The sequence below is a fragment of the Chenopodium album genome, chromosome 23, assembly GCF_948465745.1.
Source record: "Chenopodium album chromosome 23, dcCheAlbu1.1, whole genome shotgun sequence".
Classification (NCBI taxonomy): Eukaryota; Viridiplantae; Streptophyta; class Magnoliopsida; order Caryophyllales; family Amaranthaceae; genus Chenopodium; species Chenopodium album.
Genome location: NC_137856.1, coordinates 19241699 through 19251722, shown reverse-complemented (window position 1 = coordinate 19251722; position 10024 = coordinate 19241699). Strand labels below are relative to the sequence as shown.

The 10024-nt window shown below is 36.6% G+C and overlaps 1 non-coding gene across 1 annotated transcript; it reads left to right on the top strand.

Annotated features, from left to right (window-relative positions):
* Positions 1 to 2757: 2757 nt before the first annotated feature.
* Positions 2758 to 2863, top strand: LOC145609833 (small nucleolar RNA R71). The gene has a single exon (XR_014106116.1). It is a non-coding gene; the product is annotated as a small nucleolar RNA R71 (small nucleolar RNA).
* The last annotated feature ends 7161 nt before the right edge of the window (positions 2864 to 10024 follow it).

The window sequence follows — 10024 nt, the reverse complement described above, 5'->3', positions numbered from 1 at the left end:
TCATTTTCAAAGACCTCAAAGTTGAAAATTCATGTGCTCACCACAAAAATTCACTAAGTATCAATTTCCTCCAACTTCCAAAACATGAATTTCCTATCTTAACTCTCTAAAATTCTTACCCTTTTACCTCAAATTTCTATTAGAATCGAATAAAATATGATTTGTGCCACGAACACCTTCCATTCATCATGCATACTTGTAGAATTCCAATCCCGTAAAAGGTCATCCTAAAAATCCAATCAAGTAGAAAAGTGAAAGAAAAGACAAAGTAATAAAAGAAACAAAAATGAGAAAATTCAAAAATCAAAGAGAAAAGTTAGAAACTCCGGGTTGCCTCCCGGGATGCGCTTGCTTAAGGTCCTAAGCTCGACCCCTCCTCCAAATCATAGAGGATCAAAGAACACCACCTTTTTCAAGGTGGTTGACAGAGCAAAATCTTCTTCAATTTTGAGCAACTTCTCATCGTTGCTTAATGAAACCTTCACAAAATTCTTTTAAAATTCTTCTTTTTCCTTTCTCAACTTCTTTCTTTTTCTTGTTTTCTTCGAGTCACGGGCCTTTTTCTTCGGCTTGACTTCAACATCTTTAATCATGGAGGCTTTCTCTTCATCTTGAGAATTAAGCTTGAACCAATTTGGAATCTCAATTTCTTTCTCATCCCTTTGCTTTTGAATTACAAATTCTTCTTCACTAACATCATTAAGACTTGCACAAACATCATCAACAATCTCAAAAACATCGTTAGTAGAAGAATCAATCATGCACATATCATCAATGGAACGAGAAAGACTAGCACATGCTATATCTTGCACACAAGATAAGGACTCATGCATTGGCTTCAACTTAAAACTCTCTTCCAATTTTCCACATCTCAAAGTGATTTGACCTCCCTTCACATCTATTAAAAGCTCCCGAGGTGGCTAAGAAAGGCCTCCCTAAAATGATTGGAATATGCTCATCCTCCTCAATTTCCAAATCAACAAAATCCACGGGAAAGACAAACTCTCCAATCTTTAAAGGAACATCATCAATTCTTCTCTTAGGAAGCTTAATAGAGCGATCGGCCAATTGAAGTATTATATTAGATGGTTGAAGCTCACCTAGATCAAGCCTTTTGAAAAACGAAAAGGGCATAATACTCACACTATCCCCTAGATCACACAAAGCATTCTCAAAAACCATTTTCTTAATTTAACAAGGGATTGAAAAATTCCCCGGATCTTCCATCTTCTCCGGAAGCTCACCATGGATAAGAGCACTAAAACACTTCCCTCCTTCCACCGAACTACCCTCATCAAAATCTTCCTTCTCCTCTAGTATCTCCTTAAGGAACTTGGAGTACTTAGGCATGTCGGGAATTGGCTCGGTAGAGGGTGTGGAATCATGAATATCCTTAAGAACTTCAAGGAACTTCCCAAATTGCTCATCCATTTTGAATCTCAAATATTTTTGGGGATATGGTAGATCGGGAAATCTCTCTACCTCAATCATCTTTTCAACAACACATTCTTCTTTTTTCTCAACCTCGCAATAAGTTTCCTTGGACTCAACCCTCTCCACTTCATTCTCCATAGCACCACTCTTATCTCTTCCCTCTTTTGAACAAGAAACTCCCTCATCAAAATCATTTCCACCACTTGTGGCAATAGAGTACACGGGTTTCTTTGGTTCAACACCTTAGGAAGGCAAAGATGAAGGACTAGCAAAATCCTTAATAGTGCTTGCTAATTGGGTAATTTGAGTCTCAAGCATCTTATTGAATTTCTTATCACTAACCGCCGTATAGGTGTTAATGATCTTGGTTTGATTATCAATCAACTCCTCCAAAGTAGTCCTAGGAGAAGAAGGTTGTGAATAGGAATTTTCACCTTGAGTCTTTGGAACAAAACCGGGTGGGGGACCTCTTTGAGCGCTGTTTTGAAAACTTCCCCTTCCTTGATTGTTCCAATTACCCCTATTTTGATTTGAACCATAACCTTGATTATGGTTACCACCACCATGATTATGGTTACCATTACCTTGTTTATGATTTACATAACCTTGGTTTTGATTACCATAATTTTGGTTTTGATTACCATAATTTTGGCTTTGATTTTGGCCACTATAACCTTGGTTATGGTTACCACGAGAACCTTGATTCCCTTGGTTCCTATAACCACCATTATGATTATAGTTGTCAAAATTGCCTTGGTTTTGGTAATTCCTATTCTATTAGCCTCTTTGATTATCAAACCTTTGAACATTGTTGTTTGACACAAAATTAACATGTTCACACTCATTGTTGTCAAATTCATCAACACATTCATTGTTGCAATTGCTAGAATCATGGTCATATGATCCACATACATCACAAAACAAACATCCCATAGGCATATTATGTGAAGTAGAAGGAGTTTGAGAGTAAGAAGAAGTACCTCTCCCCTTAATTTGGGAGGGAAGATTTGGAGCTTGGGAAGAGGAAGAAACACTCTCCAACTTAGCCTTGATCGCCGTCATTTCCTTTCCTAAGTTTGTCATTTGAGAGGAAAGATTGTTGATGGCATTGAGAAAGTCCACCGAATACAACGAAGATTGCTTACTTGAAGAATCTCTTCCCCATCTTGCCAATTTCTATAGTAAGTCACCACATCCTCTATTATTTCCACAACTTCTTCTTCGGTTTTGTTCATGATTGGACCACCGGCCCCTCCATCAAGGCATGCCTTGCCTTGAGGACTCAAACCACCGTAGAAGATTTGGATCAATTGATATGTTGGAATTCCGTGGTGAGGACACTCTCTTTGGTACTCCTTGAATCTGTCCCACGCCTCATAAAGACTCTCATTTGGCTTTTGCTTGAATCCTTGAATTAAAGCTCTTGCCTCCGTCGTTTTCTTTTGAGGATAGAAACGAGACAAGAAAGCTTTAGTAACATCATCCCAAGTTCTCAATGAATTGGGCTTCACCTCTTTGTCTAGCCATTCCAAAGACCTTCTTAAGAGAGAAAAATGGAACAACTTAAGGCGGATGAATTCTTGAGACACTCCATTAACCTTGATCGTGTTACAATATTTTTCAAACTTCTTAAGATGGTTCAATGGGCTCTCGTTCTTTGCCCCGCTATATTGTCTCCTCTCTATTAGGGTGATCATTGCCGGCCGAATTTTAAAGTCGTTTGCCGGTGTAGTAGGTGGAGCTATGCCGCTCTCGAACCTATATGCACCGGGTACTCCCAATTCTTTCAAGGCAACTCTTGGTTGTTATCCCATGACTTGCTCTTGTTCCATCTCTTCTTCGCTTGAGGAAATATAATCCAAGGTCTTGTTTGCTACTCTCCTCCTTCAGAGAGTTCTTTCAATCTCCGGATCAAAGGGAACAAATGAGCGATCTCGGGACCTATGCATACAAAAGTCAAAGAAAATATGAGTAGCACGGCTACAAGTGTAGCCTAAAGTGTAAAATCTTTTTGTATTTTGCAAATGAAATGAAATAGACTCAACAACAACATGCACTCAAAGCACCATTCCCCGGCAACGGCGCCATTTTGATGAGAAGGAGAACGGTAGGTCGTTGGGCTACCACCCTACCCAATCAAACAAAATTTGTAACTTAACAAACCCCTATTTAGTGTAGTGGTAAGTCAAGGTCGAACCCAAAGGAATGGAGGTCGAATGCACAATGCCTAAGTCAAGCTATTTGGAAGTCAAATAAAAGGAGTTTATGAAGGAAACTAGAGCTAGAGCTAGAGCTAAATGCAGCAAGAACTTATACGAAATCAATCTAAAGACACTAGGGCAATGGATCCACATGTAATTGTAATGGAAAATGGTAATTTGGGAGGTCAAACCGACTAAGTCAAGTGATATGAAGGAAGATCATCATGTATCCAAAAGATCATACTAAGATGGTTCACCTAGAGGTCTAACTAGCGTCAACTACGCTAAACACTACCTAGGGAACGTCACAAAGCACCTCAATCGTGAAATTGCAAGTTACTAATCAATGGTCCGTATCATAGCAAGCTCACAATGCAATCTAGTGCAATAATCAAAGATGGCCAAACCTCAATTAATCACACACATGCACATGAATTATCAACCAAATTTAATCATATCATCAACTCCATCAATTATCCCCAAATTACACTAATCCATTATTCAAACATGCTTCACCATTTCCCTAGCTAGGAAACTACTCACTAGCCATAGAAATCAAGATCAAAACTACAACAATCATCAATTTCATCATCAACATAATTGAAATCAAAGATTAAACCAACAATCAATCAAAATCAATCAAAATTCAATCAATAACCAAATCAATCATCAATAACATGGAAAACAAATGAAATCAACTAGAATCAAACTTGTATTGAAATCAAGAAGAAGATCCTTACAAAACTTTGATCTAAAGATCAAATACAATGAGGAATTTTTGAGCAATCACCAAAAATCATGAGTTTCTCTCTCTAAAATTCTCCCAAAATTAACTATCAAATTCAATCTAAAAAACTTCTTACTAAAAATAGGTAGAAATAAATATATATACAAAGAAGAGGTCGGTATTGACGCCCAAAAATAAACCCTCGAAAGTGCGGGCGCTCGGAGGAGAGAGAATGGTGCGCACGGGACACACCCAGGTTGGCGCGCCCGCACACACCAGGTGTGCGGCCGCACACTCCCTTGGTGCGCCCGCAACTGGCTGGGTCTTTCCCCCTTCTTCTCTTCGTCCTAGCTCAAGCGGTGCACACATCCTATATGAAGATGATGGAGGACAAAGTAGGCAGAAACTTTCTTGAATTTCTTGAAAAGTATAAGCCATAAAGAAGGCATATACAAAGCCTTGAAGCTTGCCTCTTGGATCCACCCTTGACTTGAAGCTTCTTGCACCATCTCTAGGCATGAAAACAATGAAAGCTCATAGAGAGGAAACTCGGGAATTCTTTGGACAATCAATTACCACCTACAAACAAATGATAAAAAGCAAGTAAAGAGAAAAATAACAAGTAAACTAGAAAAAGCATGAAATAGAGAAACTAACTACAAAAAGCATAAAATGAAGAAAACAAGAATAAAACTAAGGAAAACTAAAGAAAAGAGAGATAAAATGAAATAGAAATCATCCAAAAAGGAACCAAATGAGTGCCATAAATGTCACTCATTAATTAACAAAGCTAATTGAGTGTAATGAAAGCACTGCCACAACACTGCAGTAGCAGTGCCACAGCACCGCAACAGAGCAGTAGCAGCTCACTGCAGAAGCACTGCAGCAGCTGCCCTGCCGCAACAGAGCAGCTGCATTGTAACAGCACTCTAGCAGCTGCACTGCCGCAGCACTGCAGCAGCTGCACTTCCACAGCACAGCAGCAGCAGCACTACCGAAGCAGGGCAGCAGCACTACTGCCATAGCACCGCCGCAGCAGCAACCCTATTTGATAAGGAAAAAAAAAGGATCCATTAGTTTCCACTAATTAGATCATTCATACCAACAATTGATAGATTACACTATTACTCATTTGGGGATCACAATCCTTCTTTGAATAACTAATAAAACATCAAATATCAAGTTATAAATCATTCTGTAAATGACATACCAATTCAATCTTAATTTGTTCGGTTGATTTTGATCCTTGGCAATGGATTGGCATTTCTTTCCCAAGCCTCTTTCTATTTAACAAATATTGAGCAGACTTCTTTTTGAAGGTATCAGTTGCTCTAATAGCTGCAAGTCGTTTCCTAATGCTTGGGTGACACCATTTAGCACGATAACCTTTTATTGTGAACATCTTACTCACCACATTAGAAAGGCGTCTCGAACATTTTTGCTGCCATCCTTTCTTTACCATTTTTGCCATTGAAGGATCCCAAGAGAACTTAGCCTTTTGAGCAATGATGCACCACTTGTTAGTGATATATAATTTATTAAAGGAAAAATTGATTTTGAATTGTTAAAAATTATCATTTTTCATAATGAAAAATACCTTAAAGGCTTTCCACCAAATTGCTTTTTCTTCTTTCGGTACCTTAGCCCAGTTAATCCATGGCCCCATAAAATAAGTCTTATATGAAGTTTCAACAACTTCATCCACAACTTCATGAGAATGAAACCTGTTTCATAAACACTAAAATTAGAAACAAGAAATATATATATATATACCAATTCAATTGTATTAACTAAGGTTACTCACCATAGTCCCTTAGTTTTGTGCAATACTTGAGAAGCATCTGGATTACCCGTGTCATCAAGAAACTCTACTTCCTCTTCATTTTCGTTATAGCCAGCACCATCTGCATCATCAATTTCCATCTCCTCTTGATCCCTATATAGTTCTTCCATATGAGAATTATCATTCATTTCACCATGTGATGGTGTTTGTTGAGAAGAATGTTGTGATGAAACATTAGGTTGACGCCTAATGATTGGACCCCTCCCATTAAAGCCACCTCTAGTTAGAATCATTTTTGTGTATCTGCACACTAGAAAATGAGAAAAGACAAGGTAATATAGGCACTATAAGAGTTAAATATACTAAAGAAGTAATATTAACTATATGATATAAATTTCATATAATATAAAATTTAATTATCAAAATTACAATAACAAGAAGTTAAAGGCATTAAAAATATTTGAAAATTAAGATAAACCAAAGTAAAAAGTAAAATGTCCAATATAAAATGAAGTATTTTCTTCATCTTTCTCTTCATCATCATCTTCCTCTAATTCCTCATCCTCTCCCTCTTCCACTTCCTCATATTCATTACAAGAAAGCTCTTGGGCTTCTTCCTCACCTACTTTAAATTCAGATAACAAAGGAGGATTTTCAATTGAAGCAACTTGGAATGCATTAGGCTCAACGGGCGCATCAATAACTCCTCTTGCCTTAATGTTGAAAACAAACCACAACTGATTTCTTTCATTACTACTACTACTACTACTACTAGGACAAGGAGTATAATATACTTGTTCGACTTGATATGCCAGTACGAATGGATCATACTTTGGATATCGTTTTGAATGGTTCACCTCAACAAGATTATACTTATCATGTATCCTAATGCCAGGTCCAACATCAAACCATTCACACTTAAACAACACTGTTGTATAACGCTTTCTTGCTCCAACATAAGTTAACTCTATTATTTCTTGTAGAATTCCATAACAATCACTTCCTTAGACACTTTTCACACATATACCATAATTCATAGTTGACTTGTTTTTTCCATGAGAAAGAGTATGAAAATGATATCCATTGATGTGATAGTGATTAAATTTTCGAACTCTTGTTAGTGGTCCAAATGCTAACGAGCAAACAATGTCATTTTTTATGCCCTTTTCCAATAACTATATTAATTAAAGGTTCAAAATGTCATTACGGTCATATATAAACATGGTAAAAACACTAGTTAATCATATATTTAATTAGTATTTTATATTAGTTAAGTGACTTACATAATCTTTGAACCAATCAGGATATATGTCTTCATATTTGATCCCAACTTCATCTGAACTTTGGCATCTATGTTCTCTGATCATTTGTTCTTCAAACAAACTGTTAATTATATTAGTATGTAAACATATAGATATGTTACGAGCAAAAAGTTATGGTACTTTTATAGAAATTTAGCTTTCATATTGCTGTAGAGTTTCACAATTACTTAGAACATATCGGTGAGCAACTTTGTAATCTTTTTCAACAAGGAAACAAAGTTGACCTTCTGACGAACTATGTCCAAAAGTTGAAGAGAACATCTCATGTATGTCAGGATTATTGTTCAATTCACTTTCAGCATGTGCACCCAATCCTTAATCCTTCACCTTAGAGTCAACTTCTTCTTCAAAATAAAGGGAGCAAAAATTTGTTACCTCCTCGAGTAGGTAGGCATTACAAATTGAGGCTTCCACTCGCGCTTTTTTTACCCACTTTCTTCTTTAAATGGTACAAAAACTTATAATAAAAAATGCTAAGTATCTTCAAATTAATTTTTGAAAAATAAAGTAAAAGATGAATTTTATATAATTACCTCTCAAAAGGGTACATCCACCTATATTGAACCGGCCCACCAATTTTTGCCTCATAAGGCAAATGAATAGGAAGATGCTCCATACTATTAAAAAAACCAGGCGGAAATATTCTCTCTAATTTGTAAATAATTTCAGGAATATTTTCTTCCAATCGCACCATGTCAGTAATTTTTAAGGTGGTGGAGCAAACATCTCTAAAAAATAGGCTCAACTCAGTAATAATATTCTACACATTCAAGGGTAACAAGTCTTTAAATACCGCTGGTAGCAATCGTTGCATAAAAACATGACAATCATGATTTTTCATACCGAATAGCTTACACTCCTTTAAATCAACGCATCTACCTAAATTAGAAGCATATCCATCAGGAAACTTTAATTTCTTCACCCATTCACAAATAAGTTTCCTTTTCTCTTTAGGCAACACAAAAGGAGCATTCGGTTTTAAAGTCCTTTTTTCCCCTTTACTATTAACAACATCTTGCGCCTCCAATTTTCGTCGTTTATAATACTCCCCCAAGTCTCTTTTTGCTTTCACATTGACTTTAGTTTTATCCTTAACATCCATTATAGTGTGAAACTGACAAGGGAATAATCGCGTCGTCAAAAGAGTACTACACCTAGATCAAATACAATTTATACAACCTCAACAAACCTAATACGAGTATAAGGCAAGCATAGGGGTCGAACCACAGAGAAGGGATAAACACCACCAAATGTTATCGACAATTAAGCTAGTCCGGAATAGAAGATAAATAAACTTAAGTCTAAAAATGCTAAAACAAGAAATAAAACATTAAGGGAAATGGTTTAGGTATAGCATTCACTTGAACATAAACAAAAGCATAGAAGTTGAATTAATTATGAACTAAACATGCTCAAATATCGAAATAAAGGGTCCAATCTAGCCGCCTTCCGGGGTCAATTGGCTTCTCCTAACATAGCCTCTATGTTTCCACATTAGAACCATATACTAGGAGGTACTATTAAATAACAATCAATAATAATGAACCTTAACTAAGTCAACTTCCGTTTATTGTTAGCAAAGATTCACCTTTAATCAACCAACAATGTGCACTTGCAAGAAGATTAAAGAATATCAAGCATATAAAGACTTTAATCACAAATTAAATCAATTCTAAACCTAGAACATGCTCAAGATCCAACTACACCACAACCATCCCCTCAATGGGGATATTACTCACTAATCATGACAATAACAAGATTAATCAACAAATAATCAAGAATCAACATGATCAACAAGCAATACCAACAACAAAAATAATAATCAAAATAAAACAATAAAAATAGAGGAGAGAGAGTTAGAGATTCTCATTGATTGAAGATGAAAGTCTACAAACAAGATGATCAATCTTCTTCTTCAAAATCCAAGCTCAACAATGGTGAAACCCTCACTTTCTCTCTATAAACTACTCTAATCCTAAGCTAAACTTAGAGAGAGAAGCTCTCCTAAAACTAATTAGAGAGTAGAATAAAAATGGATCCCCCTTTTATTACCCCCAAAAATGGGTATTTATACTCACTTCAAAACTAGGAAAAATAGAAAGTAAAAGAAGAAAATAAAGAAATAAAAGGAAATAAAAAGAAAATAAAAGGGAAAAGAAATAAAGAGAAAAGAAAATAAGAAAAGGAAAAGGAAAAGAAATAAAAATAAAAGAAAAAGAAATAAAAATAAAACCCACCAATTCCCCAAAAAATCACGAACCATCAGACCCTATTTCCTTCTCTTCGGCTCCCTGATTTCCATTCATCACCATCACCACCATTCAACCGCCATTCACCATCATCAATCATCACCGTCGATCAGCTTCAATCAATCAAGGCCGTTAAATTTTCATTAAAACTCGCGTGAGAAGCTCGTGATTAACCCATAATTGCGCGCCCGCACAGACGCCGCACAGAGGTCGCGCGATAGCTTCTACCTCGACTCTGATTTCGGACTCAATTTGTGCGCCTTCTGACAGAGTTGCGCGGCCGCGAAGGTCTGGGTAGTCGCAATTGG